Here is a 9,712-nt window from a genome sequence, read left to right as displayed (position 1 = left end):
GAGAGAGAGAGAGAGAGAGAGAGAGAGAGAGAGAGAGAGAGGACTTACTGATGATTAGGGACCCATGGTGTGCTCTGCCCTGATCTTCCCTGAATTCCTCAGACTAAGAAAGTAAATGGAAGTAGGGGATGCCCCAGTGTCTGTTCATGGGAAGAACTGGCCTCATTATGCACCTTCCAGTACTGCTTCAACACTACATCCTGTATGTTTTCCAGAGACTTCATGAGAAATCTGATTAGAGAAAGGAAGAGAAACTTTGCTGCATTAGTGTTAAGACTCCCGCCCACTGAAAAAGAGGATCCTGACCCAAAATGAGCATTGCCTCTGCCCTGTGCTTTCTCTTTGTCCTTAATTCAAAATTAAGGGTGGTATAAAGTTATATCCCCAAAATGGAAGCAGACGTATACCCATATCCTACCTTTGTCTACAGAGATGAAATGACGTTGAGAGCCATTTTTGCCTGCTTCTGTGAAAGCCTATCTGTCAGGCAGAGTCAAGGCAGGTCAGTGTCTGCTGGCAGACTTCCTGGCCTGCTGACACATGAAATGATAAGAGGGAATAGATTTGAGGCTCAAGGTGAGGGGCTGTAAGTTCTGTTAATCTTGGTGGAAGGAACAGGGAGGCCTCTGGATGGGAACAGATATCCTATGTATGTCAGCCATTGTCTCTGCTAGCTTGTGACTTTGTTTCCCATGGCACTGTAAAGTATAAAAAGGCTAAAGGTAAACTCCAGGCTGGCATGGTTTTGACCTGCAGCCCTCCTGATTCCTAACTTTTGTCTCTTGAGTCTTCTGTCTTTCTTTGCTGTAAGCATCCTCACTCCCCACTCAGAAGACTGTTTGGCTTTGTACCGGCAGGCCCCGTACAAAACTTCCCCTAAGTCTAAAGGTCAGATACTTTTTTAACTCCCAAGAGTTATCAGTCAAATTGGGAGACAGCTTCTGACACAGTGCTTAAGGAGATGACAAAGGAAGTTTTCTACAGCCCCTGCTCTTCATTTCCCAACAGTCTACTGATCCAAATTCTGCCCTAAAGACTACTATTGGTCTGAAAAATTAATATAGTTCAGTTTAAGAAAGCAAATGGGTTTTTGAGAGTGTAACAGAGACGTAAGTGTAAAGGTATAGAAAGGCACAGGAAGCCACTATAGGCTCAGAGAAGGTCAGGGCTGGGGCAGGGGTACAGTCTGGCTAGACAGAGTAATGGCCCAAGGGCTAGGTCAGAGGGTACACATAGGCTGGATTTTCAAAACTCAGAGGGAAAGCCCTAGACTCATGGGAATTAGTAATAATTTTAGGTTTCCAGAAAACTACACCAGATATGAGAGGTACATGGATCAAGGATTAAGTGAGCTGACTGAAGGGTCCTGCCAGAATCCAGAGGATGAGAGGACCAGGTTTGTACTGACAGGAATGTGATTTTAAGAACCCACAATGGAGTCTCAGAAAATGAAACTGCAAACCCAGTACAAGTCCCACATAAGAAAATAACATTTCAACCACCCTACAACTTGGTCTTCTAAACACCAATTACACCCTGATTGAAAGAAGAAATGTGAGGGTTGGAGAGATGGTTCATCAGTTACAGCATGTACTACTCTTGCAGGTGTCTTGATTTGGGTTCCAGAGACCAATGTTTGGTGGCTGTCAACAGCCTGTAACTCCAGTCATCTATGGGGACATGACACCTCTCTGAGCTCTAATAATATATGCTGTGGTGGTTTGAATGTGTTTGCCTCAAGGAATGGCACTATTAGAAGGTGTGGCCTTGTTGGAGGAAGTTTGTCAATGTGTGGGTGGGGAGGAGCTTTGAAACCATCTTCTTAGCTGTTTGGAAGCCAGTCTTCTCCAGTTTGCCTTTGGAACAAGATGTAGAACTCTTAGCTCCTCCAGTGCCATCCCTGCCTGGATGCTGCCATGCTTCCTGCCATAATGATAATGGACTGAACCTCTGAACCTATAAGCCAGCCCCAAATAAATGTTGTCCTAGGTCATGGTGTCCCTTCACAGCAATAAAACCCTAACTAAGACTCATGCAAATGGCTAAGAGTTGTAAACCTCAAAGACAACAGCAGGGATTTGAACAGAAATACTCAACCAACAAAGTGCCCTAGATGTGCAAACCCCAGCACAGGAACAAAAAGCAACATGGAATGCCACAGGAACGTGTCTCTTCCTCAAATTACTAACTCCACAGTAATGGCACCTGCCACGCCCACTCATCTACTCCAGTAAAGTCTGTGAGTTAGGCTTGAAAGCCTGATCATGGACCTGAGATGTATGGCTTCAAAGGGAGATAGCCTCCTGGGTATTCAGTCGCTGGCATCTCCTAACTCAGATGTGTTCCAGATTAGTCTTTCCAATAGCTAACATGCTTTCTTTTTTATTCAGGCATAAAGGTGCCCTAAGAAATGATTTGTAAATAGCTAAAACTGAAATTAAACATTGTTTCCTGGCCTCCATGGTGTTTCAATGATCCTAATTGATTTCCTAGCTGTTATTAGCTTGGAATTTTTACAAGGAAGCTGCCTTATCAGACAGGGTGTCCCCAGAGTTAGCAATAGAGGTCAGGCATTATTGCCTACTGAGTCTCACAAGGAAGCTGTCTTATCAGACAGGATGTCTCCAGAGTTAGAGATAGAAGTCAGGCACTATTGCTATCTGTAAACATAGTTAGAACTCTAAGAGCAGTACCACACAAGGCAGAATTGCTTGACAAACTAGAAAATAGTTGAAAGGCTTCTTGAACTAATGTTTGCATTACAAGCCAAACCATTCCCAGGAGCTGCTAGAATGGGACCTCCTGGTGCTTACCTCCTTCAGACCAAGAGAATTTGCTTAGGGCTGCCAAGATAGCCCAGTGGGGAAGAGCACTATTGCTCTTCCAAAGGAACCATTTACACCTGGCTGTTTGATCTTACTGACTTTGATGTGACCACTATCTGCCTACATGATGCCTGACATTCGCCCTGTTTCTATATACTATATAAACTTGATTTTTACTCTGTGCAAATATGCTCAGATTCAGCACTTCCCTGTGTTGTCTCTGTTTGTCATCTGCCGAATTTTTTGCCCACCAGGCCAGAACTCTAATCACCCCACAGAACAAGAGGTCCCCGTAGCAACCCAGTCCATGGCAGGCACCCAGTGGAAATGACCTGGAAGAACTTCTGAAGAATTAAAATGAATGAGTTAAATTCTGCTCAGACAACTCAAAAAAGATATGAAAAAATACCTCAGAGAGCAAATCCCAAGCTTAATGAAATGGGGTTGTCCATTCAGAATATGAAGATAGCTGAGCAGAGGTGGTGGGCACCATTAATCCCAGCACTCAGGAGGCAGAAGCAAGGAGGGTCTCTGAGTTCAACACCAGCAGGGAAAGACTTTCCGTGTTCAGGGGTTGGAAAAATTAATACCATTTAAATGGCCATTCTATCTAAAGCAATTCTATCTACAGATGCAATGCAATCCAGATAAAAATTCCCGGACAATTTTTTACAGATGTGGAAGAAACAATCTCAAAAAGTCAGCCAGGCGGTGGTGGCACACGCCTTTAATCCCAGCACTTGGGAGGCAGAGGCAGGTGGATTTCTGAGTTCAAGGCCAGCCTGGTCTACAGAGTGAGTTCCAGGACAGCCAGGGCTACACGGAGAAACCCTGTCTCGAAAAAACAAAACAAAACAAAAAACAAACAAACAAACAAACAATCTCAAAAAGTCAACCCACAGGACAAGCCTCCAGGCTGAACCCACCTCCAGGTACAGTGTCCTATCAAATAAATGTGGTTAAGATTCAGTGTGATGTAATAAGGACACATGCTCCACTATGTTCATAGCCATTTTTATGATGGCCAGAAGCTATTCAACTCATAGACCATGTGTATCCTAAGAAGAAGGAAGACAAGAATGTGGATGCTTCAGTGCTTTTTTAGAAGGGTGAACAAAATACTCACAGGAGGAAATATGGAGACAAAGTGTGGAGCAGAGACTGAAGGAAAGGCCATCCAGAGACTGCCCCACCTGTGGATCCATTCCATATACAGTCACCAAACCCAGATATTGTTGTGAATGCTGGGAAGTGCTTGCTGATAGAAGCATGATATGGCTGTCTCCTGAGAGGCTCTACCAGTGCCTGACAAATACAGAGGAGGAAGCTCGAAGCCAACCATTGGACTGAGCTCAGGGGTCCCTGATGGAGGAGTTGGATAAGGGACTGGATTGCACCAGGGAGGGAGCAACAGTATCAACAGACCAGACCCCTGGGAGCTCCCAGGGACTGGACCACCAACCAAAGAATACACATGGAGGGACTCATGGTGCTGGCCACATATGTGGCAGAAGATGGCCTTGTTGGACATCAGTGGGAGGAGAGGCCCTCGGGCCTGAGGGTGTTCAATGCCTCAGTGTAGGGGAATGCTAGGGTGGAAAGATGGGTGTGGGTGGGTGGGAGAACACCTCATAGAGGTGGGGAGGAGAGATGGGATAGGGGTTCCCAAAGGGGAAATCTGGAGAAGGGAAAACATTTGAAATGTAAATAAAGAAAATATTCAAGGGGAAAAAAAAGATTCAGTGTGAACTTGGAGAAGGAAACATAACCCACAACACTGTTCAAGAAATGTTCCTTGACAGGGCATCGTTCTCTCAGAGAGTAACCTGAGTATGTGATTTCCTTGTTTCTCTTTCTGTCTTTTAACAGAAACTTCCTTTTCTTTCTTACTTTTTGGAGTACAATGTAGGTTCTCATACCACTCTCTAAGATTGGGCAGGGTGATCTGACCATCTCTCCTGCTCCGGGGTGCATTTGTTTGTGAGCTTTGACACACTGAAGAGTGTAAACAGAGTTGAGCCTGTAGTGACTGGAGGGCGGAGGGGACTCTGGGAGATCGAGGAGGGGCCAAGTGTCACTGCCTCTTCCTTTTCTCTTTCTTACGTTGTGATTTGGTTGTGACTCCAGTTCTCCAGATATAGTCTCGGGTCTGCATTGCTAGAGAGAGTCTGAAAGGGGCTTCTCTCTTCTGGTCTCTGCTAAAATGAAGAGGATAAAAACATAGCTATCAAGAGTTCCATCCCTTGGCAGAAGGTACCAGGATGTTCTTGGGGTGCCAACAAGTGCAGTGGATTAGGAACTTATTGAAACCACACCACAGAGAATGAAAATAGAAGTTACCAGGCCAGTAGTGTATGTGAAAAGTGGAGAGAATGGGGGGGGGGGGATGAGGAAATAATATGCTTGAGCAGAACACTTTAGAAGCAAATATAAAAACCACAGAGGGCTGACGATACAGCTCTGTTGCTTTAGTGCACAAAGGAATCTCTGGGTGTGCTTCTAGCACTACATAAAACTGGGTGTGGTGTCACTTGCCTGCAACCTCAACACTCTGGAGACGAAACCGGAGGCTTGGGAAATAAAGATCATCTTCAGCGACAAAGCAAATTCGACGTCGAGAAAACTGGGATAATGCGAAGATAGAAGAATACATTAGAACAGTGGTTCTCAACCACACACAGATACACACACACACACACACACACACACACACACACACATCCCACATACTCCCACATACTCCCCATGCATGCGGCTTGTTTGTAGGAGAATATGCCAGTTGGGTTTTTTGTTTGTTTGTTTGTTTTGTTTTGTTTTTTTGTTTATTTGACTCAAGCTGAAGCCACCTGAGAAGAGGGACCCTCAACTGAGAAAATGCTCCCATCAGATTGGCCTGTAGGCAAGCCTGTGGGGATTTTCTTAACTGGGAATTGATGCACAAAGGTCCAGGCCTCAGTGGAAATACTGTTTCTGGGAAAGTAGTTTTCAGGTGTAAAAAAAAAGACAAACCGAGCAAGCCAAGAGGAGCAAACCAGTAGACACTTTCCACGGCCTCTGCTTCAGCACCTGCTTCCAAGCTCCTGCCTTCAGTTCCTGCTCTCACCTCCCTTCTTGATAGATGGTGAGCTAGACCTGAGACAAGAGACCTGGAATAAACCCTTCCCCTTCATGTTGCTTTTGGTTTTACTGCTTATCACAGGAACAGGAAAAAACAAACAAACAAACAAACTAGGGCAGAGAGTGGCTTGTTAGGAGGAAGGGCTTCAGTGAGAGGAAGAGACAGAGTGAGGGAAACAGACCTGTGTGACAAGTTCCACAGACTGAGGAGGTTGGACCTCAAAAGGGGGAGGCCTCCTGGAACTGGTTGTGGAACTCTTCGCCGGAGAAAAAAATATTGAGCCTTAGTTCTCATGGTAATCTATCTGTTTTGCTTTCTCTTATTCCTTTTCTTGTTTACATGTTCCTGGTAGCCTTGGCCAAGATCTTAAGCAAGAATAATGGGTAGTGGCCCTTGAGATGGGGTCACTCCCATGACCTTATCCCTGGGGAAACCAACACTATACTTTTTAAATCCTTTACAAAATTATTATGATAGATTAAAAACCTTCCCAACAATAAAATTTCATTTAATCCACTCCACTTGTTGGGACCTCAAGAACATCCTGGTACCTTTTGCCAAGGAATGGAACTCTTAATAGCCATGTTTTTATCCTCTTCATTGTAGCAGAGACCAGAAGAGAGAAGCCCCTTTCAGACTCTTTCTACACATGTGTCATCGGAGGTGGGTTTTGGTATATGGTAAAGAAAGCCTTAATTAGAAAAAATTAAAATAGTTTAAATTTATGCACTGAAGATTTATAAAATAAATCAGTCGTTAGATGTTAAATAGTAATTGACCATATGGGGCTGGAGAGTTAGCTCAGTGGTTAAGAGCACTGACCATTAAGATTTATTAACCTGCTCCTGGAAATATGCCACTAGCCTTGGGTGACTGCCCCCACTGAACATGTCCTTTTAGAACTGCTATATTTTGACTTATATAATAATGGTGTTACCTGTTCTGTTTGTGATTGTTTCACTGGATATAGTTTCTAAGAGATATTTTTGTGCTTTATTGTGTCAAATGATTTCTGTTGGTATTTGTGATTATTTCACTGGATACTATTTCTAAGAGATGTAATGTTTGGGTTTTAATGTATAAAATCCCCTGCTTGAGAGCTGCAAAATACACTCAGATTCAAGCTGCCTCTGTGTTTGTTTCTGTTTGTCACCACCGAATCCTTTACCCACCTGGCCTCGAGAACCCACATCCCAGGGACCCCATACGGCTGGATGGTCCGTGGCAGTGTGTGTGTGTGTGTGTCCGTGTTTTTGTGTGTGTGTGTGTCTGTGTGTCCATGTATGTGTCCATGTCTCTTTCTCTGTGTGTTTCTGTGTGTGTGTGTGTGTGCGTGTGCCTGTGTGTCTGTGTGTGTAAATCTTGATTCTGTATAAAAGAGAAAACATATTTCGTTTTTGTAAGTCTGGTTTGTTTTATTTAACATGATGACTTTCAGTTCTGCCCATCTTCTTCCACAAGAGACATAATTATATTCCTCATCCTAAGATGTGGCTATATGCCACATTCTTATCCACATCTGTTAATGGGCATCTAGACTGAGTCCATGTCTTAGCTACTGTGAAGAGTGCTGCAGCAAACATGGCTGTGCAGTGATCTCTGTGGGAAGCTGGCTTACATTCTTTGGGGAATATTTGTCACGGTTTATTTTCTTGGTTACAGCCATTTTGTCTGGTAGAGATAGAATATCAATTTTTAAACTTTCATTTTCCTGATGCCTAAGGTTGCTCAAAGCCATCAGAAAAGAAGCCATTTGTAGTTCTCCCTCCTTTTTTTTTTTTTTTTTTTTTGGTAACTGCCTGTTCAATCCTTTTGGTCATTTATTGATTGGATTATTTGTCGTGTGTGTGTGTGTGTGTGTGTGTGTGTGTGTGCATGTGCATGCTCAATTTCTGGAGTTCTCTATAGATTCTAGGTCTCTATACCTTGTCAAAAGTTGGCAAAGATAGTTTCCTAGCCCTTTGATTGCTTTGATGTGTGGCAGCTTTTTGATGTCATGTGATCTCATTTCTCAGTTTTTGCTATCATCTTATCAGCTATTGGAGTTCTCCTCAGAATGCCCTTGTATACGCATACTGCCTTAGAGCACACCCCCTAGTCCCCCCTGTCAGTTTCAGTTTTGTGTTTAGGTGATCAACCCATTTCTCATCAATTTTTGAACAGGTTGAAACATAGAGAACTAGTTTCAGTTTCCGATGGATGGATATCCAGTTTTCCCAGTACGTTGGCTGTTATCCAGTATGTGCTTTTAGGAACCTTTGTTGAAAGGCAGGTAGCTGGGTCTGGGGAGTTGACATAGCTGGTTAAGACTGATAGATACTGCCCAGCAGTGGTGGCGCAAGCCTTCAATCCCAGCACTTGGGAAGCAGAGGCAGGCAGATCTCTGTGATTTCCAGGCCAGCCTGATCTACAGAACAAGTTCCAGGACAGCTAGAGCTTTTACACAGAGAAACCCTCCCTGTGTAATTAGATCTTTCAAAACCTACTTTATTTTGGGTTCTTAAAGACTTTCACCCTCCCTTCTAGCCCACGAACCAGAGGTAGGGGACAAAGAAGGTTAATAGAAAGAGAGTTGTGAACCTGTTTGGAAGTAGTTCCCTGGGGCAATTCCATTCTTCTTTGTCAGAGTATAAGCAGTCCAGTCCAATAGAGTTTGTTGATCTTGCTTAGGTTTTCCAAAGAGGCAATTCTATTTCATTGAGCCTTTATATTCTTTTAGTCTCTGGATAATTAGTTCATGCCCTGACTATATATAAAAAAAAGTATCATATGTATGTGTATGGGAATGTGTGTGTGAATGCAGGTGCCCATAAAGGCCAGAGGTATTGGATTCTCTGAGCTAAAGTTATAAGTAGCTGTAAACTGCCTGATATTGGTGCTAAGAATTAACCAGTGTCTTCTGGAAGAGCAATACATACTCTTAACCCCTGAGCCTTCTATCTAGCCCAACCCTAACCATTACTTTCTGCAGCTAAGGCTGGCTTTGGCTTGCTCTGATTTTCTTAAGGTCTTGGGGTATCCTTATACTGTTTACTTGTGATCTCTCTGACTTCCCAATGTAAGCAGAGCCATAAACCTTTCTACTGGTCACATCTCTCATCATTGTGACAAACTACCTGAAAGAGGCCATCTAAGAGAGAAAGGGCTTATTTAGGGTCCATAGTTTAAGGGATACAGTCTATCAGGGCAGGTAAGACAGAGTTCACCGTGGCTGTAGGTTGTGGCTTAGCTTCTTTACATTTCAACAAACCAGGAAGCAAAAAGCTCAGGTCAGAAACAGGACTGGGCAATAATCCTCAAAACCTGTTCCCCAGTGTCTCACTTTCCCCAGGAAGGTTACACATCTTTTCTTGTTTATTTTTTTTTAAGAAAATGTTTCCTTGTGTAGCCCTGGCCCCTGACTTTCCTGGAACTCCTCAATTGAAGAGCTCCACCTGCCTCCCAAGTGCTGGGATTAAAGGTGTGCACCACTATTGCCCAGCCAAGGCTACCCCTCTTAAAGATTATACCACCTCCCCGAGCAGTGCTGCCATCTGATGACAGTGTTCAACACATGAGCCTTGTGAGACACTGCAGATGCAAACAGACACACATTAGCTCTGACAGCTATCTTGCCTACATCCCAGTCTTCTGACAAAGTGTGCTTTCGTTTTATTCTATTCTAGGGATTTAAATTTTCCTCTGATTTCTTCAGTAACTCACTGATTATTCAAGACAGTATTGTTCATTCCCATATATTTGTATAATTTGGGTTGTTTTTTTTTTTTTT

The 9,712-nt window shown here is 43.6% G+C and overlaps 1 pseudogene; it reads left to right on the top strand.

The window, feature by feature from the left end:
- The first annotated feature begins 1,274 nt into the window (after positions 1-1,274).
- The window catches only part of LOC116099992, a 10,437-nt pseudogene continuing 1,999 nt past the window's right edge, over positions 1,275-9,712 (top strand).

The sequence above is a fragment of the Mastomys coucha genome, unplaced genomic scaffold (genome assembly GCF_008632895.1).
Source record: "Mastomys coucha isolate ucsf_1 unplaced genomic scaffold, UCSF_Mcou_1 pScaffold20, whole genome shotgun sequence".
In the NCBI taxonomy this organism is placed as follows: domain Eukaryota; kingdom Metazoa; phylum Chordata; class Mammalia; order Rodentia; family Muridae; genus Mastomys; species Mastomys coucha.
The sequence above is the reverse complement of the archived record's forward strand: the minus strand, read 5'-3'. Positions and strand labels throughout refer to the sequence as shown.